Raw genomic sequence first — 22784 nt, 5'->3', positions numbered from 1 at the left:
TTCACTGCCCACCATGAGAATGTTCCTTCTGGTGTTACAGTGATCCTTTAGTTACATTTTTAAAAAAACCATTACATAGATCTGAAATTCAAGTGTGAAAATCTTAAACCAGTGGATTATGTGGTTTAGCTTTACTGTTCTTCACTAGCATTTTAAAACATTGTATATAATCTCACTCCTATGGTGCATGACTTTCTTGCCTGGAGGACAGGGGAGTCTCAGGAACAGCAGTTTGAGGGGCATTTCTCAGTGCAATGTGAAGAGGAAGGTGAGAAAGTCCCACTTTGTGGTTGAAAATCCTATCAATGGAGACTCTTTCGGGGATCCACCCTATGGACCCAGTTCATTAACTAGAAGGAAAACCATTTCAAGGTATAAGGGAGGAGCCCTGACCTGGATAGCCCAGGCAAGCCTGATCTTGTCAGATCTTGGAAGCTAAGCAGGGCCAACCCTGGCGAGTGCTTGGAAGGGTGATCTCCAAAGAATGCTAGGGCTGGGACTCAGAGTAAGCCAGAGAGAGAGAGCTGATTGGACCACAAACCTTGGTCTGACCAAGGTGGAGCTTCCATTTCTATTCCATAAATAGGATGCATTAAATCAAACAGTCAAGTTCTTTGCAAACTCATTAGATTTCATTAATCACTGTTTGATTTAATGCATCCTATTTATGGAATAGAAATGGAAGCTCCACCTTGGTCAGACCAAGGTTTGTGGTCCAATCAGCTCTCTCTCTCTCAGAAGCTCAAAGGGGAGCATGATGAGCATGGACAGCCCTCTTGTCTAAACACTTGTCGAGGAGCATTATGCAGCTGTTAAGAGAGCTATCATCCAATGAATCTGTTTAATCCATTTCTGAAAGTCACGTAAGCTAGTAGCCATCACCACATCAGGTGGCAGGGAGTTCTGTATGTTATGAGTCTTATAAAGAAACCATTGTTTTTGTTTAGAAAATCAAGATTCTAACAGTATTTGAAAGACTGCCGACCATGCTAGCTGAAATACTAGCTGAAATGCCACATGGAACTGAAGGGTGGGATATGGGATATTGCTGCTCAGAAGGCACAGAGAAGGAATGTGTAGAGATACAGGAAACTGGAGAGTGAAGAAGTAGCTAATGAAAACCCTTATTATCAGCCTTAGCTGAAACTGTCGTTATCCTTTTAATTGTTTTACTTCAGCTTTAAGAACTTCAAGCTTGGCCCTTAAAAAAAAGAATCTAGAATTCTCAGGATTTTTTTTTGCCTCACAACCCTGCACTGAGGTATTTGAAAAGGTGTGCATGCACACAAAAGCTCATTCCTTTAATAAAACTTAAAGGTTCCACCGGACCCTAAATTTGTTAACCCTGCAGTAGATCAGCTGCTCTCTGTCTTCATAGCAGCTCCACTAAGTCAAACCAGAGAATGTTACAATGGTGAGCATTTCCCCCTTCATTCCATTTTTAAAATATATATTCTCAAGGAGCAAGAGGACCCTTGCTATGTCTGTCTCTCTCTCCTTTTTTGGCTGCTTAATATCAGAGTCTTATAATAAAGCCGCTGTATTTACACAGTTTGTTTGAATCACCTACCTGTGTAGATGTATCCATCCATCGTCTCTATTTTCCCTCTTAGAACCTGGGTATTAGGTCTCTATCACTTCTTCTTTTTTCAGCTTTTCTGGCAGCATGATTCATTTCCAGTTCTTTCTCTGTGGATTCCCACAGCAGGTTTTTCCCTCCCTTCCATTCCCTCTCCTGAATAAAACACAAACCTTTTTGTTGATGAGAACAAGAGATTTTCCTTTAAGTCTAAGTTCACACCTATACTATGGACTTGCTTCATGCCAGAAGATAAAACTACAATGTTTGTTTTATAAATTTTAATACCCAACTGACTTTAAATCACAGTGTTTTAAATTTCCACCCCCCTAAAACCAGTGACCAGAAGGGAAGTGGCCACAGAAGAGAGAGACTAAAAATGGTTTGGTGTTTATGCCTCGGTAGTCATTTCACTGTACATGTCATTCTGCTTGAATTTACACAGCCATGGAAGTATTCCTGGAGGTTTTACGGTCTCCGGAAAGAGCAATAGGGCAATGTGCGTTTTCTCAAGTACCACTGAGCTGAGCCTGAGAATGGCTTCAGATTAAGGCTGCCAACCTCCACTTGGGATCTGGAGATATCTGGGAATTGCAACTGATCTTCAGATTACAGTGATCATCCCCCCTGGAAAAAATGGCAACTTTGGAGGGTGAATTCTATGGTATTATACTTGAGATCCCTCCCTAAATCTCACCCTTCCCAGGCAGCACCCCCAAATCTGCATATGTTATAATCTAGGGGGAATTGTGGTTGTGCTTCATTCACGTGCTTGTTACTCTTCCACTGCTAGATTAGTGTCTGCAGAGGGAAGTCTTCATGGTTAGGTATACAAGGACATGTGTAAAAATAAAACTTCATGCTCAGGTGCCCAGTTGAGCACCCAAAGCTGAATTCCGGGATCTGTGTGAGTTATATAAATGGAGTACCTTATTGCTCTGAATTGATTTGATAATTTCTATTGTTTTGCATGCTTGTTTGGGTCCCATAGAACAGGGGTCCCCAAGGTGGTGCCTCTGGGTCCTATGGCACCCACCAACACCTTTCCTGGATCCTGCAAAGTGTTTTCAGAGAGTGGGCGTAGCCAGATGGGGCTTTCACCCAGCAAGGCTTCTGACTGGCTATTGGTGATTTGATTGGCTGTGCAGATTTTTTACAATGTTCCTTTGGTTGCAGCTGCCACCACGGCACAAAGATCTTCACTGTGTGACTGAAGGCGAGCTATGGCAGCCATTTTGTGGTTTTCTCCATTTCCTGCAACAGCCCATTTTGTGGCTGTGCCCACCACCCTGTGTCAGAATTCCAAAAGTGCCCACAGGCTCAAAAGGGTTGGGGACCCTTGCCATAGAGGATTTCCACAAACAAGAAGGGTGGGTGATTTTCACCACTTCCCTCCTCATTTTAAAGATTTTACTCCTACCTCATGAGTTTTCGGGGGTTCTCCTTTCCCCTAGGAACAGTGTTTCTAGTATAATGTAATAGTTAGCAGGGCTTTTTTCTGGGGGAACACATTGGAATGGAGTTCCAGAACCTCTTTGACAAAATTATTTTTAAAATGTTTAAAAGTTCATGAGGTTCCAGTATACAGATTGAAAACTTCACTTCTCTCTTGAGGGTTTCAGCGCCTCTTTTTTTTTTTTTTTAAGCCCCAGTAGTGTCAGATTAGGATCTGGGAGGCTCAAATTCAAATCTTGCTGGGTGTCCTTGGGCTAGTCATGCACTTTCAGCTTAGCTTACCTCACAGTTTTGTTGCAAGAATAACATGGAGAAGAGGAGAATGAGGCACTTTGGGCCCCCACTGGTGTGAAATGTGGGGTATAAAATAAAGCAAATACAATAAAAATAATTTTTTTAGGAAGTATTTGGAGCTACAGTGGGAGAAGGAAGTCCACTCTACCAACAGAAATCACTTCCATCCACAGAAATCTCTGGTGAACCCAAGCCAGTATTGTCTACCTAATAATTTTTATCCCCCACCTTTCCCCAATTATTATTATTATTATTATTTCAATTTATTGATTGCTTTCCCCACTCATGCGGGCTCAGAGCGATTTACAGTTACTCAGAGAAACAATAGACTAACAATATATTTGTGGGAGATAGGGAAGACAACATACAACATACAAAAAAAACAAACCCGCGCACACATTGTAGCTAGTCGGAGGATCCATTTGTAGGCTGTATCAGTCATGTCCCGACGGCATGTATTCTGTCGGCTGGCTGATGACGTCAGGGCTCTTGATGTCGCACTGCCACACTGCCACCGCCTGGCCGATTCGTTGCACTGCAGGGAATGCCGTACAGATTTGCCCACTTTGGATCTTGCCGCGCCGCAAATGTCAGTCCTGGCAGCTAACACCTCCCAAGGAGAGTGGTGTGCCCACCCCCTTACAGGTGGTTTCCAATTTATCTACTTGCCGAAGCTTTCGAATCGCTGGGTAGACGATGAGCTAGGGACAAGGCTTGGTTGCTCACACCAGCACCGGGCTAGAACTGACAAAGCTTGGCAGTTCAGATGTTATAGTTATGCAGGGGATTTACCCTCCTGCGCCACCGCTCCCCTCCCCAAGGTTCTTGGAGGAGAATTCCTGGTTCTTGCTTCCTCATTTTGTCCTTACAACACCCTTGTGAGGTAGTTAAGGCTGAAGGACAGTGTCTGACTCAAGGCCACCTACCACGCTTCATGGCACAGTAGAGATTTCAACCAGAGTCTCCTCCTGATTAGAAAGCAGGAGTAATTCGAATGATAAAAGGGTTGGAACACTTTCCCTATGAGGAAAGGTTAAAGTGCTTAGGGCTCTTTAGCTTGGAGAAAAGACGACTGGGGGGTGACATGATTGAGGTTTACAAGATTATGCATGGGAAAGAACAGGTAGAGAAAGAGGTACTTTTTTTCCCTTTCTCACAATACAAGAACTCGTGGGTACTCCATGAAATTGCTGAGCAGTCGGGTTAGAACAGATAAAAGGAAGTATTTCTTCACCCAAAGAGTGATTAACACATGGAATTCACTGCCACAGGATGTGGTGGCGGCTACAAGCATGGACGGCTTCAAAAGGGAATTAGATAGGCATATGGAGCAGAGGTCCATCAGTGGCTATTAGCCACAAGGTATAGATAGGTGCTCTGAGTGGGGCAAATGATGCTCTGTCTTCTTGGTGCTTGGGGGGGGGCAACAGTGGAAGGGCTTCTAATGTCCTGGCCCCACTGGTGGACCTCCTGATGGCACCTGGTATTTTTGGCCACTGTGTGACAGAGTGTTGGACTAGATGGGCCTTTGGCCTGATCCAACATTGGCGTCTCTTATGTTCTTATGTAATTAGTTTCTGGAGAACACTGATTAAATTTCAGATGGCCAGGAAGCAGAATGGGAAGGGAATTTTCATATCTGGAGTAGTGGGGGTGTTGGTATGGAAGCAACTTGAGGGAAATGTAGAGTCAAAAGGATAAATAGAAAAAAAGCATTTAATAGCCTCTTTATTAGAATGGGTGAAAATATATAAATTACAGCAGGGAAAAGAGATGCTGCAGCTGAAGTGTTAAAAGGTTGAGGCTGTTTTATGGAGAAATTAATTTTCTCCTCACCTACCCTTTTCTAGGATAATAATGTTAATCAAATTTCATGCTTCTGGGGTTGAGCAACTTCTGGAGACATGAAGGCTCCTTTGGCTCCTTCCCGTATCTCTCCCAGTACTGCACTGTTGGCTGTAATAAAGGGAATCTCATCTATATACTGTACGGTATTTTGCTTCTAAATTATTCTGTGCTAGTTCTTGTAACGGCTGTGGATGGCCATGAACAGTGTTTTTGCCCCAGGCAATCCAGCTTGTTAACTTGGGGCTATAGTTACTTCCCTAGACCAGTTATAAGTTTATTCACTTTCCCTGGCTTAGCAGTGGGAGCGTCAACCTCCAGGAGATTTTCCCTTATGTGCAAAGGAACAGCACAGTTTGGGAAATGCCCCTTATTGGTATTCTGAGCAGAGAAGACCATTGCCCAGAGTACATAAACCCTGGAGCTGGAATTCATGCCTTGATTTGTTGAAAAGATGTATACCCCACTTCCTCACTTTGTAGCTGTAGAAGACAAAGGTTGAAAATCAGTTAAAACAAAATCACAGTCAAATAAGGAATAACAGCAGCAGCTCACCTGTATTCTACCAACCCTAGTTCAGAGGAAGTGACCTCATAGCTTGCAGTGGGTTAATAGAAGACTATTCTGCAATGCAGGGGCCAGCACTGAGAATGAACAAGATCTAGCTGTGGGGAAGAAGACCCGAGCTATGCATGAATTAATAAAGGAGAAACAGTCCCTCACTGGAGAAAAGTCCAGGCTTCACAGTTCCTGTGGCTTCCTCTTCACTGCCAAGGCTAGACATAGGCATAACACAAAACCCTGGTTTGCTGCTATGTGAATGAGTCCATTCTCCACTCACTGGTAATTGACTTCCATTTGATGCAAACCAAAGTTTGTTCTTATGACCAAACTGACAAACCATAGTTTGTGTATCCAATGTGTACCAGGATTGCAAACCATGGCTTGATCCTGGTTTGGATGGGCACACCCATAATTTGATAGTTTGTCTGTAATGCAAAACTTCAGTTTGCACAAAAGATGCAGTTAATTGATGTTGCCTGTAGCCCTCTACACATTATGTGCATTAAAATCAACACATATGGGGGGGAATGCATTAGTCCTGTCTCATCATCTAGCATTACCACTGGCTCATGAGCATGGAATCTGCACACATAGAAAGTGCATGCATATAGGCTGTGTTCCTGATCACAGGGATGGATCTTATGCAGACATTCTTCATGTACTTGTAGCCTTCATGCTCACGAGGTAAATACAGTAATCATGCATCGGTAGGAGCAGGACCAGTGTACTTTTGCCCACTCATCTATGTGCACAGAATTCAACTCATGTAATGTCATCTGTTGAGGGTTGTGTCAGTGGAGGGAGAAGAGGAGAACACGCAAGCATTTGGTGCATAGCACTTAACTCTGCCAAAGCATTGTAATCTTGCTTCCATCCATCTGAGAGATTTTTGTAAATGCTTGCTAGCTTTCAGGAAGAACCACCTTCAGATTGTGTAAGATGAAAAATTCCACCTAAGTTCAGTATTGAGTGGCAATTCTCCCTCTAAGCTGTGGAGTCTTGTGAGCAAAAATTCAACTTTGTGAGATACTGGCATTAAAGTTGTGAGTGAGCAGTTTGGCTGCTGCATAAATTTGTTTGCTCTGGAGCCATCCTTCCTGAGTTAAGACAAAAATGTGTGACCCAGAGGCTAAAAAACTGTGAGCTAGCTCACACTGACTCTGCTTAGAGGGAACACTGCTGAGTGGTACTGGAACCCTTCCTGCCCTCATATAAATGTTAGGCAAAAGAAACAACATGGCATTTAGATAGACAAGATACTGTCTTTAATTGGAGGAAATTGCAGCCCAATGCTCACACCACACTAGACCATAACTAACTGATGAAGCCACACAAATCTAGCTTGTAGTGGCTATGACTTCCATTGAAGTGAACCATTTTTAAGGAAAAATTTTATAAGGGACTAAAACCAGCCTTTACTGAAAGACAAGATTGGAACACGCTCAGAGGGAGCTCTCTTTGGATCTCTGTTAGTGAGATTCATATCGCTGGGGAGAAACCTATGTCAAGTCTTCCTGACTACTGATGACACTGGAGAGACCAAATTACCTTGTTTTATCACTTCCTCTGTTCTAGTTGAAGTATATTTTCCTTTTACACAAGCAAACTGAAATCCTGGTTCCCCAAAGGAGATGTTCTTTGTTATTTCTTTTTAATGAATGTAGTCTACTTAAAGCAAAAGCTGAGATTTCCCCATACGAACCTGCCCTTTGCCACACATGGTTTTTCCTTTCCAATGATGGGGTTTTCAAACTCTGCCTGTTCTTCCAATGAAAATCTCAGCTCTTCCTTCAGTGAAGTCAAAACCTAAGGGCAAAGATTTATGCAGTCCATTTATAGTCCCTTTGCCTCCGTTTCCTAGAAATTAGGCAACTTCTTTTGAAATCATGTTTTCTTTAAACTAAGTGAACATATGTCTCTCTTCCTCAAAACACTCAATTAAGGTTACATGAAATTCTCTCTGACATGATGTTGAAAATGGACTGTGGAAGCATTGATAACTGAATGTCATCACAGGTTGTATATGAGATGCAAGCAAACACTGTATAAATAACGCAGACCACAATTGTTCAAAAGTCATGCAAAACAGACGTAGTTTATGTAAGAATAACAGAGGACCACATATATCAGTAAAATAAATTTACATCATACAATGTACAGGTCCATGAGTAGTGCAAGTCCATTAATGGTACATATATAAGAATAGTGCAAGTCCATAAATGGTACATAGACAGGACGAAGACTCCAGATTTAGATCTTCGTTCAAGAAGGTAATGGTAAACTACCTCTGCTTCTCACTAGTCTTGAAAGCCCCTTACTGGGGTCACCATAAGTCAGTTGTGACTTGATGACAGTTATGCATGTAGTAGCTTAGGGAAGAGAGATTGCAAAGACCTGAGCAGCTGCAGTGCTATGGTATAGTAGCTAGAGTGTTGGGTTACAGCTGGGGAGGCCTGGCTTAAAGTCCCTATTCAGCCGTGATGGTCTCTTGGTGACCTTGAACCCCCATGCCTTCGGGGCCATTGTATACTGCCTTGAGCTCCTTGGAGGAAGGGTGGGATAAAATCAATAGAATAACGATGTTATTTGACAGCAGAATGCTTCATGAAGCACAGGCCCATTTTGATGGGGGCAGTTTATATCACTGCATCAGGACAAAGCTTCAGATGTAGCTTGATAAGTATTGATGTCTTAAATCATTTTTTTAAAATTGTACTGACGTATATCCCAGTTTTTCAGGACATTTCAGATGTTTCTCCCTTGGGTCCAAAATAAAACAGAGGCACTGTAGCCCAATTTTGTCAGATCTTGGAAACTAAGCAGGGTTGGCCCTGGTTAGTATTTGGATGGGAGGCCACCAAGGAAGTCCAGGGTTGCTGTTCAGAGGCAGGCAATGGCAAACGACTACTGTTTGTCTCTCGCCTTGGAATACTGGATCGCCAGAAGTGACTTGATGGCAGCATCCCACCACCTCAGCTTTCAGAGAGCTTGCCCTGGACTAGAGAAATCACTGAGGTATGTCTCTTAACATATTGAGGTTGAGAGAATGCCACTCAGCGATCTCAGTCAATTCTTTTTGGCCTCTGAAACAAAACACAGGGGCTACGATCACACTGGATGCTTGGCACAATCTGGCGGTGCCTCTATTTGCGGCGGTTTTAAATCGTCACAGGAAGGGGTGACCAGACAGCACACCCTGAAGCAGCCCCTCCACGTGCCAGTCCCATGCTGAAGCATCCACATTACCAGTGTCTCAACCACGGAGCAGGGCCCTTGCTCGTAATGGGGGTCACTGACGCTCATATGCACTTATGCGCACATCCCTAATGGGCGAAAACAAAAACCCATGACTGAGACGGAAGTGACCATTCACACTTCCCATCTGGCATCCGTTTGTGACAGGGGGGTTCAGACATCGGGAAAAGCAGAGTGGAAGTGCTGGCATATGTAAAGACTGGACTTTCCCTGGTGCTGGCAAACTCCGCTTACAGGACGGGCCGGGCCCAAATGCTGATGACTGGGAAACAGAAGGCAGATGTTGTTGTCTGATCATGCTCTTTAAATCCACAAATATAGCATAACTATATTGGCACGAACTGCTCGTGTGACTGCAGCCAGAATGTCCTGGAGGTGAAAGGAGGAAAACACTAAGTGCGTGTGGGAGAGACAGAAGAGGTATCTGGATTCAATCTTAGAGGGTGCTGAGTTGATAAACTGAGAATGTCAGGTAGTCATTCAGTTTGTACAGAGTCATGGAGCTGGCTGCTGAAGACCCTCTTTGCCTCAATAAAGCCACACCAGATTCCAAGACCACCAACCGCCAAAGCTTCCAGGATAAATTTGCTAGTGGATTAATCAACTACAAGGTTTTCTCTTGCTGCTGATACTGCCTTTATCTTCACATGACCTAAGCTGTTGGGTCAGATTAAGGGAATAAATGCTATAGAAACAGGTCAGTGGTAAAATTTTACACTCCCTTTGCTCCCCTAACTTCTTTGCTCATATTTCTCTCTGGTCCTCTTTGCAAGGGAGCTTGTTGAGAGATGTTTGCTGACTTATGTTCGTTAAGTAATATAGCAACCTGAGCTGAAGCAACCCTAGAGAACATACTCGCAACTCCCAGTTACCCAGGAGATGTCCCATTCTTAGCTATTGGCATGGGAAAGAAGAGGTTGATTATTTGTTTGGATGTATCCCATTTTTCTAACTTTAGAAAACCTTCTTTTTATTCCCTTAGAGTAGCATTGCTTTAAAGCTTTGTTGTTGTCATACACTCAGAACTTAAATTTCCTTCAGCCTCCCAGTATGTGGTGGCTGGAATTTTGCCAAAGGTTTTCTCCAAGGGAAGATTTTCTAAATGTTTTGGAAGAAAGTACCAGTAGGGAGGAAGAACCCGCTGCATTTTCTATCCTGGCATTCTTGAGATCACTAGGACATCTTAAGCCTACAGTGCCTCCCTACTCTTAGTAGGGAGAAAGTCATGGGGCACACTTCCGAGTAAATATGCTTAAATTGGGTGATAATTGAAGCCATGTGGGATCACTGTCAGCCAAAGTAAATTGGTGTAACATTAATTTTAAAAGCTTCTTTCTGGCTTCGCACTCCAGTTAATTATTGGATTGTTTACCTTTCTAAGAGTCTTGGTAATGTGGTTCAAGAAAAACATCACTCTATCATAGCATGAGGGCTGACTAGCCTTCTTGAACTGTAAATATAGGTGTGTAACAGAGAGTCTTCAGTCAGCACTTTGGCAACAGAGAAGCAAGACCAGATCTTTGATATACGCTTATGCAGACATAATTGACACACAATTGTGCATGAATAGCATTGTATTGTAGTCTCTCTTTTATTGCTCTTGGGTGGGTTGATCAGTACACAGTTGTTATTTGTTGGTTGTTCTTGGTCTTTGTTGACTGTGGACTGTATTGTTGTTGTTGTTGACTTTAATGGCCCGCTATGCAGATCGTTTTACTTTCTCTGACTCTGACAATGAATAGACTTGTAGCCAGACCATGGTTGGTGGACATTTTTCATGTCTGTGCTACTGCTACATGAGCTAAAAATGTTTAACAATGCCTCATTTCATTTTTAGGAAACTATTTTTGCCATATGTGGAAAGCGTTGATAAGTTTTCTCTCACTAGCTAAATGATCTGGCTGCAATGACTCAGAATGCCCATTACTATTAACTCCCAAATAAGATCTTTCTTCCTGAGATATGGTGGCCTGAAAGTATAATAAAATTGATTTGTTTCGTCAGTCTTCTGTTTACTAAGGCTTAATGGTATCCTTAGAACAACTGAAGGAAAACAGTTGACTGTTAAATTGCTGAGTCCATGGACTGAACAAGATGGTCATGGAAGCTTCATGACAGCTGGCACGGCCTACACAGGTCTCACATGGCCTGCTTCATGTCTGACATGGCCTATACAAAATTCAAGCCAGCATAGTTACAATTTGAGTATGATCTACCGCCTTATTTCAATTTTTATGGATTGGTCCTGCTGAATTTCTGGGAAATCTGAAGGGTGGGTGTCAAAGTGCTTTTCAAAGATGGCATAAAAGCATGCTGACATCATCAAGGAGTAGGTTTGCCAGCCCCCCCCCCCCACTGGCTTTCATTCCTTGCCACCATTCAGACCAGCGGTGAGAGAGAGAAATTAAAAAGGCTATTGGGTTGACAGTGTGACATCATTACCAAGGATAACCCAGAAACGATAACAGTCCTCTCTAAGAATCACAGGAAGGGGTTCATCAATATAACACAGTTAATTGACCTTCTCATACCTGAAGGCATATTGGAAACAGTCCTTGGTTAGGTTATAGGAAAATATTTTACTGTTTGGTAAACTGGAGGCTGTTTACTCTAATTATATCCTGCCTTTCTTCCATCAAGGAATTCCAGATGAAATAAGTAGGGAGATTTTTCCATCCAAGCACTGTCCACAGCCCTTTTCACATGGGTCATTTCCCTTGCTATTGGCCAGTAATTTTTTCCTGTTTCACTACTTACAGACTCGTAGTACATTTGTGCGAATACTGGGTTTCCCCGGGTTTTCTCTGATTTTTCCCAAATTTGCTTTGCTATGAAGGTTTGGGAAAGATTACAGCAAAGCCAGGAAGGCTGATGCAAGTGTGGGGAAGTTCAGATTTTCTCAGTCCCACCCACATGGCAGCCATTTGCCTCACTCCTGTCCATGAAGTAGCCATTATGTTTGAAGATGTCTGCTGTTTTATGGCCCCATTTCACTTTTCAACTAGCTCCAGTGGAATGGAAAGCCAAATTCAAAATTCAGCTCACAACCAGTGTTCCCTCTAAGCTGATTTAGTGTGAGCTAGCTCTCAGTTTTTTAGCCTCTGGCTCACACATTTTTGTCTTAGCTCAGGAAGGATGGCTCCAGAGCAAACAAATTTATGCAGTAGCCAAATTGCTCGCTCACAACTTTAATGCCATTAGCTCACAAAGTTGAATTTTTGCTAACAAGACTCCACAGCTTAGAGGGAGCATTGCTCACAACACCTTCTAATGAGGGTGACAAAGTGGAATTTGTCATGTGGCTGTTATGTTAAACCACACTGAGTTCCTGTTTAGCCTGTGCCTATTTCACGTTCGATGCAAAGTTTCCCAAGTCCTTATAAGAATTTCTAGTTCTGTGAAAAGCAAATACTGCTGATTAGGCTTATAATGTGGATTGGCAGGATGTTACATTCCCCCCATCCCCTACTAACAAGATTTGGCCTGCATAGTTGTTAGTTTGTATTACCCATTACACAGAAAGTGGACTATACAGATACCCCTTAGAAAGTAAAACTTAACCGCAATTATTAAACCTTTCCATCGGATCACAACCGACTCACGTTCCACCTCATTGGGTTTTCAAGGCAGGGGATGAGCAGAGGTGGTTTGCCACTGCCTTCCTCTGCAAAGCAGCCCCAGTCTTCCTTGGTGGTCTCCTATCCAGCTACCAACCCTGCTTAGCTTCCAAATTCTGACAAAATCTTGGCTGTTCCTAATAGTATTTATTATTATTTATTAAGTTAGATTTTTAAACCACCCTTCCCTGCAGGACAGGACTCAGGGTGGTTTACATCAGTAACAATATGCATATATCAGTGAGCAATAAAAACAGTAGAATCCAATAAAACACAATGAAACTCAACAAAGATGACATTGAGACTGCTGATGATGCCAGTGCCCCATGGGATGGGGGCAGGAAGTCAGGAGTGTCAGTTCAATGGAAATGGGGTAGTTATTAAAAAGATGAAAAATTTGCTAATCTTTTTTATTTTTGTGCCTTTTTAGAAGAAAAATCCCTAAAATTAATAAATTGGGCTCCTTTTTTAAAAATTGGCTCAAGCTGCATTCTGAGATTGTAGCTAGGGTGGTCAACTCTGGGTCTGGAAATTCCTGGAGATTTGGGGGAGAAGGCTGAGGGATAGAGCAAGGGGAGGGGAGGGACCGGAGTGGAGCATAATGCCATAGAGCCTGCCCTCCAAAGCTGCCATTTTCTCCAGGGGAATTGATCTTTGTACTCTGGTGATCAGTTGGAATTCTGGGAGATCGCCAGGCCCCCACCTAGAAGCTGGCAGCCCTAAGCAACTGCGCATAATTCGGCCAATGTAAGTTCCACAAAGTTTGGCCATCACAGAGCGGTGTTAGGGAGGGCAGTTTGTGGAACAGAAATGACAGCGGGTTGGGCTGAACCCTGCTCTCTGCTTTTCTCATACAAGTCTTCCCAGCCAGGATTCCACACCCAAGGCTATAAAGGGACAGCCAGGCATTTGCAAATGCAAACTGGCTGGCAGGTTGCACTTCCAGACTCTGCAAAAGTGGCTCCTGGATAAATACCTTATGGCAAGGTTTGTGTAGTACAAGAATGTAAAGATAGCATATATTATTATGCTGTATCAGGGTATCTGTTGGGTTAAGTCTGGCTTTTGCAACTTGCATTGGCAGTCATATTTTCAGCTACAACTAATATAGCTGAAATGTCTTTATTTCTTTAGCAGAATTTGGTTCTCGGGGAGAAATGATTAAGAATAGTCCTGGGGCCTTGAAAGGCTTTAATGCTTCATATATCCACGTGGCTCCCAGCATACTTCAAGGATAGCTGGTGTTAGGGCTTGCAGTTCAGAATGATTGAAATGCAGGTTGCTGTCAATATTAAACTGGCAGGACTACAGTCATTTTGTAAGGCCGTAATGGAATTGTTTTGCACTTTCACCCAACGGGCTAGCATAAAAGTGAATTGAATTCTTGCATGATGCATCATTGGGAGCATTTTTTTTGTGTTCCAAATGTATGAGCGAGATAAAAGAGAGCCGTAGGAAGGTGTCCTTGTGAAGTTATATGGGCCGTTTCATTCGTAAAAGAATAAAAGATGCAGAGATGATGGGAGTGGATATGTTGTAGCAATCCGTTTTAGACTTATTCCTGGGTGCACACTGCTACTTAGATTCGATGAACACCTTGGAATGTAAGATGTTACCCTGGTAAATATGATTTACTGCACTTCCCTGTTTGCTGCCTGAAGCATATGGATTCAGGGGCACTTGACCAGGTGGATCTGGCTGCGGTAGAGAGGAGGTAGTGACTGGAAGAGGAAGACAGGTGGACTTGAATTTCCTTGTGTGCTAGACTGAAATGTCAGCCATGGAGGCCAGTGTGTTGTACTGGTAATGGGGACCGGATCCTGGTTTTTATTCGTTTGGAGCCAGCAAACCAGAAATGGAAAGAATTTGTGGGCTGGGCTGGATCTCCCTCCCAGCCCCTGCAGTCTCCTGCATACCTGGGACACCTTCTCCTGGGGGGGGGGGGTCTCCTGCAGGAACAGAATGACACACTGAGGGGCTGCCACAAGAAGAAATCCCCCTTCCCCCACTTGTGTAAGTGCTTGCTCTGTTTGAGAGGGGAAGAAACAATTTTGTATCCATTTCCCCTTAAACTGGTTTCAGGAGAAGCTGCAGGTGGCTGTTGGGGAAAAGGGCGAGATCGGTTCTTTGCATTTCTTCCATTTATGACTTGTGTCTCTGTCTTCAGCCTCAGTCAAGATTTTCTACCCAGTATGCTCGGTCTACAAAGTGGGAATGTTAATGATCTGTTTGGCAGGATTTTTGTAAGGACCAAAAGGGGAGCCCTGCGGCACCTTCTGTATGAAAAGTATTGTATATCAATAGCTGTGTGTCTTGGTGCTCCTTCAGCAGGCCCCGCTCCTGACCTCTGTGCATCACTAGACTGTGAAAATAGACCTTTCATGCATGCAGGCAGTGTCAGCAAGGGCTCGGCCTGTGTACTTGGGAATTCTGGGGGGGGGGGGGGAAGCAGTGTCCTCAGTAGCCAGATGAAGTCTGTGCGCATATGGCTTGTAAGTATGTGAGGTCTCGTTTCACAGTCTACTGACACACATAGGGCAGGCATAAGGCTTGTTGTCATGATTCTGCTCACACTGCTTCCCAAAGTGCTGCATTCATTTATCCAGGTTTTTTTTAAAAAAAAAATATTTTAAATTTTTAAGGGGATACAGAAAGAAAAAAAAGGATAGGGAATATAAATACCAAAAACATAATGTAAAGGCAATTTGACAGGTATTGAGGACATTTCTTTATCAGAATACATGTGTATATAAAAACTATATTTGCCATAATAGTTTAACAAAATATATGGTGTAATAGCATAAGAATATAGCTTAAAATGTACATGGCATAGTAACTTAAAAGAGCAATATAACGACCTATTCAATATATTCTGCCATTTTCTCAGACTACATTATCATTTTATCTTATCGATTTTATCTATTATATGGTATAGCATAAATCAGGGGTATCAAAGCCATTTGTTATGAGGGCCGGCTCTGACATAAATTAGACTTTGTTGGGCCAGGTCATGTATGTCATAAAATGTAATGTCGGGTAGTGGAGATATGAACTTTATAAAGGACAGACAAACACAGTTAAAGGTTTTTAAAACTTTAAATAAAACATGCTTAAAACATTAGCACTCTTGCAATATTTTGTGTATTTAACAGTCTGATACCTGACACCCCTTGCTCTGAATTATTGCATCAAAATGTCTGTGCCGTAGCAATATTGAGTATGCTGTTCAGGTGTGTAAGCAGCAAATCTACTTTTGATTTATTGTCCTTTATCATGGCCAGCTTTGCATGGAACGCTCCCTTGATTTCTTCAGTTGCCTTGAAGAGATCTCTAGTCCTTCCCATTCTATTGTTTTCCTCTATTACTTTGCATTGTTCATTCAGGAAGGCCTCCTTATCTCTCCTTGCTTTTTATACATGTATTGTAATTCTCATATAACATTCAATACACGTACAGCTGTGATAGAAATGCCACACTGATCCAGGTACTGGACACCAGTTTCATTTGTTAAGTGAGCATGCATTGGCTCTTTCTTACGAACAGGTTTATGCACATACATGCAGGCTTTACATGTGTTCACTGTAACATGTGAACAAGACAAGAGAAGGGTTCATATGGGGCCGATATGAAAATCCCACGTTTTAGGAAATGGCTCTGCCCCTTTAATAAAAGGAAGATCTTGAGGTGTGCATGGTTTCCGCTCTCCTTCATTATATCTTCACCACAGTCCTGTCAGATAGATTGAACTGAGGGAGACAGAGTGACTGGCCCGTGGTAACCAACTGAGTGATGTGACTAAGAAGGGATCTGAACACAGTTTTCGTAGTCTTAGCCCAGCACTCTGACCACTGTACCACATAGGTGTTCTGTATCTCCTCAGAATTACATTTTCATCCTTCTCCCTCAACCAAGCTTGTCTTTTAGTACTCCTGTAAGCTGCTTGGACAAAATATATTTGAGGAAATCCCTTTCCACATATACCCACATGGAACCTAGCTTCTAAATTTGAGGTATTGTCAGGTTAACCTGTACTATGTGTAATGGTTGTTCTTATTTGGTTATGTTGCCATCTGTATTTGTGTGGTTTATTTTTCTTCCTGCTCAGACTTAATTCTTAGGTTACTTTCCTCCTGCTGGGTCAATGTTTATTGGTTCATTATCCCATACTGATGTTTAACACTCTGTTTTGATGTAATTTTATATAGTTGTTTTATTATCAGCTGCTTCAGAAGGCTTGTGCTGAGGGGCAGTGTAGGTCTTTTAAAATCAATAAATAATAAATAATACCAACAGCTACCTCAGCAGAAGCTGATAACTCCTGGGGAAATGCCAGGGACACCGTGTAATAGTTTTGCAGGCAGGCACACTTGTTTGGGAAAAGGTGAAAGAAAAACATGGTTAATTTTGAAGACCATTTCAATCTGTTTCCACTTTTTTTAAAAAAAGAATTTCCATTCCTAGAAACTAAAAAAAAAAAAGGCACCTGGGGGGTCTGGAGATAGGGTTGCCAGCCTCCAGGTGGTGGCTGGAGATCTCCCGCTTTTACAGCTGATCTCCAGCTGACAGAGAACAGCTCCCCTGGAGAAAATGGCTGCTCTGAAGGGTGGACTCTATGGCATTGTACCATGCTGAGGCCCTTCCCTTCCCTTCCCCTCCCCAAACCCCACCCTCTCCCAGATCCACCCCCAAAGTCTCCAGGTATTTTCCAACCCAGACCTGGGGATGCTATCTGGAGATGGAGTCCAAAGTGGCCTTGGTGCTCAGTGAGGATCAGACCACAGTGATATTTAGCCGTCACAGGAGTATGGGACATAGGGCATGTCACTGCCTTTCTGCTTTTCTGGCAGCAAAAGGAAGTGAGGCTGGGTCCTTCCCCCCAATCAGCTGGCAGTCTTGAGTCCACTCCCCTTTGTGCTGATAACCTGGATGGGGTCCTGCTAAAACCCAGGGGCTGTCTGATTTTGGAGGCATCATTTTTTTTTTTTAATTTTCCAGATGAATGAGTTTGTAAATACGCCTACACAGCAGGCTGCTGGAAACTCTGCTGAGAAAAGAGCTGCCATGTGGTTTTATTAATCTGACCCTTACTCTTTCTTTCCCTGGGATCCCCATCTCTGAAATGAGATTAATTATACTTCCCTGAATGCTGAGCGGACAAGTGCATTTTATATTTCTCAGGACACAGATGCTGTTGGGAGTCACAGGCAAATACAAGAATGGATCGCCTCTGTGTTTGTGTGGGTGGAGGAGGAGGTATATTAGATTTTCCCATATAAACATAAAGGTGTAGATGTTGGTTAAGGAAGATACTTTGGATTATGGGTTAGTTCTATATTAGTTTCAGGGAAAACAGTGCTCCCACACCATGCTGCTGGAACTTAAATTGGCTCTTACTTAGTAACGTGTAATGATTTTCCATTACATAATTTCTCCCTGGAGAACCAGCCTTTCATTAGATATCATCTTAAGAGTTGGATTTATTCAGCCAATACTAAGGGAAGGGTGAAACAAGGACCCGGATTTCAGAGGCTGCTCTGCAAAATTTACGGCCTGTGTGGAGCAGTATGGAGAGAACTGAACTTAGGAGACCAGGGTTGATGGCTGATCTCTGTTAATCCAGGAAAATAAGTCTTTTTCAGATGTCACAGTCATGACTACTGGGGAGCCCACCAATGGTGTGTTATGGGAGCATGTATTACCTGTAATCACACAATATGGCAACCATGTGTATCAGGAAGATAGCCGGTTGCAAGCACTTTAGTTATGTTGGTTAGTATCTATGAATGATTGCTATGTCTGAAAGTTTCAACAGTCGCTGTGTCTCAAGGTCGTTTTAGCCATCATGAAGAACATAACATGTAATTGACCTTGAGTGTATACTCAGCCAATCACAGCTCCTTGATGAGCTATGTGATGCACAGGTATGGAAATATGCAGATTGCTTCTATATGTTTACATGTGTGAAATGTCTGTCTGTTTCTGTGGACTGTACCACTGTGTATACTACACACTGTCTGTTTCTGTCAAAATGCTCCTGCTGTGTAATTTCTGCATTGTGTAATGTGTCATGTTTAAATGCTTATGCTTTATTTCAACTTTGTTTCAGCTCTGTTTCAGATTTCTGCTTGTTTTCTGTAATTCAGACCCTATTGCTTTCATTGGATGTCCATCCATTGATTCTGTTTGACTAACACTGTGTAATCCAACCTGAGTCTCAATGAGAAAGGTAGACTGTGTGTGTGTATGTAAGTGCTGTAAACCATAGGCAACCCTATGAATTAATTACCTCCAAAAACATTGTATTGTTAACAGCCTTGCTCAAGTCTTGTGAACTGAAAGTCGTGGCTTTCTTTGTAGAGTCAATCCTGCTCCCTTCAACTTTCCCTAGCATTATTGTCTTTTCCAATCAATCTTGTCTCCTTGTAATATGACAAAAGTATGATAGCCTGAGTTCAGTCATCTTAGCTTCTAGTGAGAGTTCAGGCTTGATTTGATCCAGAACTCACTTATTTGTCTTTTTTGGCAGTCCATGGTATCCCTAAAGCTCCTCTCCAACATCACATTTCAAAGGAAACTACTTTCTCCATGTCCGTTTTTTTCATTGTCCAATTTGCCATACAAGGGAATATTGTAGTATGAATTACCTTGATCTTGGTCACCAGCAACACATCCTTACACTTGACAATCTCTTCTAGTGCCTTCATGGTTGCCCTTCCCAGTCTCAGTCTCCTTCTGATTTCTTGGTTGCAGTCTCCTTGATGACTGAGCCAAGGAATAGAAAACTGATCCTGCCGCCTTTAAAGAAAAGTAGTTGTTGAGGAGATGTTCCTTGTGATTAGAATCACTATTATTACCAATCATTTCTGTAAGACTCCTTTCCTTAATGAAGCCTTGGATTAACCATTAGGCAAAACGAGCACGTGCTTAGGTGAACAAGGGAAGGGGAGCACCACGGAGTTCCCCCCCCCCAGCTATCATGCTCTTAACTCTTTCACTGTCATACTTGATTTTAGTCGAATTTTTTGTAATTGTCATCTGCCATGTTCGACTTTAATCTGCATTGTTCAGAAAACCCTTTCCTTTGGCATGGTGAACGCTTATTGAGTCTTAATGTCTTGTTAGTTAAACAATGGGAGGGCCTAGGGGCACCACTGTTGGGCTGTGCTTAGGGCATCCGTTGGCCTTAATCCAGCCCTGCCTTAATACCAGAGTTTTCTATCAACATTATCACTCCTGAGCCTCCCAACAAGCTTGTGAGACCACTTTATAAGGAATTCCCATTTTACTAATGAGAAATGAAACTTGCCACCAAGCAAAATGATAGGCAATAAAGGGGGATTGGAGCCCATGACAGTACTCACTGTGCAGAAGGGAATGGATTTTGTTTTGTCTCTTCTGAAGAGCAAATGTCATACCATATCACAAAAAGTCAGACAGAAGGATAGATATTGCACGTATATGTGTATTTTACAGTAAGCGTCTTAATAGAAGAGCAAAGTTTTGAGTCCAGTGGCACCTTTAAGACCAACAAAGTTCAATTCCGGATATAAGCTTTTGTGTGCGTGCATGCTTCTTAGCAATATGATTTTGGGTTAACCATTGGACTGTTTGAAAACCTGCTAATAGGGCAGTCAGACCTTGCTTCTGCAGAGTTCCCTTTAGAAACCATAGGGGTTTCTTGTTAAGTTTAGCTTGGTTAAAACAAATGCATTTCTGAAGTTTACCCTTTCAAGTCCAGAGTTGGGTTGATTGTTTTAAAAATATAACAAAAAAAAGAGGAGACTATTAGACTTTCCTTGCTGGAGCAAGGTCTGTCTAGAGCATGGGTGTCGAACTCATTTGTTATGCGGGCCAGATCTGACATAAGTGAGACCTTGTTGGGCCGGGCCATGTGTGTCATAAAATGTAGTGCCAGGTAGCGGTGATATGAACTTTATAAAAGACACAGTCACAAAGGATGGTTTTTTTACTTAAAATAAAAACATGCTTAAAACATTAGCACAGTTGCAATATTTTGTTTATTCAACAGTGTCTGATAACTGACACCTCTTGCTCTGAATTACTGCATCAAGATGTCTGTGCTATTGCAATCTTGAGTATGCTGTTCAGGTGTATAACTGTAAGCTGCAAACCTATGATGCTGCAGCAGCAGCAGAACTGGAAGAAGAAGCAGAAGACAGCCAGTTCCACTGTGGACCTGATAGAAGCCCTCCAGGGGCCTGATCCGGCAGCTGGGCTGCATTCTTGACACACGTGGTCTAGAGTTTAGAAGATGTGCATAGAAGAGGGTAAATGAGAAAGTCCACAAATATGACATTGTTTGAGAGAGATGGGAGAAGATCTTAACACAATATCTATAAAAGCGATGGAGGGAAAGCACCTGTAAAGATTTTTTTTTAAAAGAAAAACTAGACTGCAATCATATTGAAAAATGTATAAAACATACTCTCTAATTGTCCTGATGGGGCATTACATTTTCCAGAGATCTGTCTTCAGTCTGCTCCCCACTTAAGACTGCTAATGAATTTGTTTACATGTTGTGTATTATATATGGGGAAGATCAGCTGATGCGCCAGATGTCACAGTACGGTCCTGAAATGGCACATGCTGCACTGTCCTATACCACCTCAGTGCTACAGACTAGAACCCCAGCTGCCCCTCTAGGTGTTCGAATGGGAGTGGATGGGGATTCAACCTCAGCCCATCTCCAAGTCATCTGGGAGGGCTTGCTTGCAGTTTTCATTCTCTCTCTGGGCAGTCAGTCAAAACAACAGAGAGTCTCTCCCAGTGATTCCTCCTTGGCTACAAGCGGCCAGGGTTTAACTAGTCCAAGCCTGTCTCCTCTGGCTCCACCCTTCCATTTCTTGTCCTGGCCATTCATGCAGCCTCATAAGACCTTCCCCCCATGCTGGCCCCTAGCAGTGCCATGGAATGCCACTTCCTGGAGACTTGGGACTATTCTTGCACTGTCCATCCCTCCACTTAGTTGCGGGGGCATGGCCACCATCCTGGCACTCTCCAGAAATGGTTGCAGTGATTGCAGCCTTGGTGGCTTTGCTGCTGACAGTTCATGTGACCTCTAGGGCAAGATGAGTTGTGGGCCCTACCTGCAAGACACAGCTAAGTGGTGGTGGTGTGCAGGCTGGAGGTGCAGTCTGCCCCAGCCTCCAGACAATAGCCTTCCACATAAGTCATCATTATACAGGTGAGGACTTGATCCAAAAGAACCGCACAATGAATCATCCATTGAAGGCTAAAGGTAAAGGTAAAGGTTTCCCTTGCTTGAAAGCCAATCTAGGGGTGGTGCTCATCCCCATTTCCAAGCCAAAGAGCCAGTGCTGTCTGAAGACATTTCCGTGGTCATGTGGACGGCATGACTAAACGCCAAGGTGCACAGAACGCTTTTACCTTCCCACCAAAGCGGTACCTATTTATCTACTTGCAATTTCTTGCTTTCAAACTGCTAGGTTGGCATTACTAGGGTCTTGAACTGCCGAACTACAGACCTTCCGGTCTGCAGCGAAGCGTCAGGACTTAGATTAGGGATGGATGAATGTTCCCTTTCTTTTTATATCCGTTTATATTTGTGTCAACAGTTTCAAGTCTCACATTTCATTGTTGGTTTTATACATTTTTTAAATAGCAGACACATTTGATAGGCAATGTATGCAGTATCTTCTGTGATTCCATTTAAGCAACATACATCGTTTGCAAGAAGATCAAATCAGTCAATCCTAAAAGAAACCAACCCTGACTGTTCCCTGGAAGTCCAGATAATGAAACTGAAGCTCAAATACTTTGGCCACCAAATGAGAAGGGAGCACTCACTGGAGAAGACCCTGATGCTGGGAAGGATTGAAGGTCAAAGAAGATGGGGACGGCAAAGGATGAGATGGTTAGACAGTGTCATAGACGCAACGAACATGAAGTTGAGCCAACTTCAGAGGACGGTGGAAGACAGGAGGGCCTGGCATGATGTGGTCCATGGGGTCGCGAAGAGTCGGACTCGACTGTGCGACTGAACAACAACAACAAATCGTTTATTTGTATAGTTGAAAGGCTTGTTCACTGACACACAATGTTGAAATTTTACAGAAAAAAAATAGTGTGTGGGGAAACAGAAATGATGCATGAAAATGATGCATAATTTGTTCAGTGTTCACAATAGAGAAGCA

This window comes from Gekko japonicus, unplaced genomic scaffold (assembly GCF_001447785.1).
Source record: "Gekko japonicus isolate JY-2015 unplaced genomic scaffold, Gekko_japonicus_V1.1 scaffold514, whole genome shotgun sequence".
In the NCBI taxonomy this organism is placed as follows: domain Eukaryota; kingdom Metazoa; phylum Chordata; class Lepidosauria; order Squamata; family Gekkonidae; genus Gekko; species Gekko japonicus.
This window is presented reverse-complemented; position numbering follows the sequence as displayed.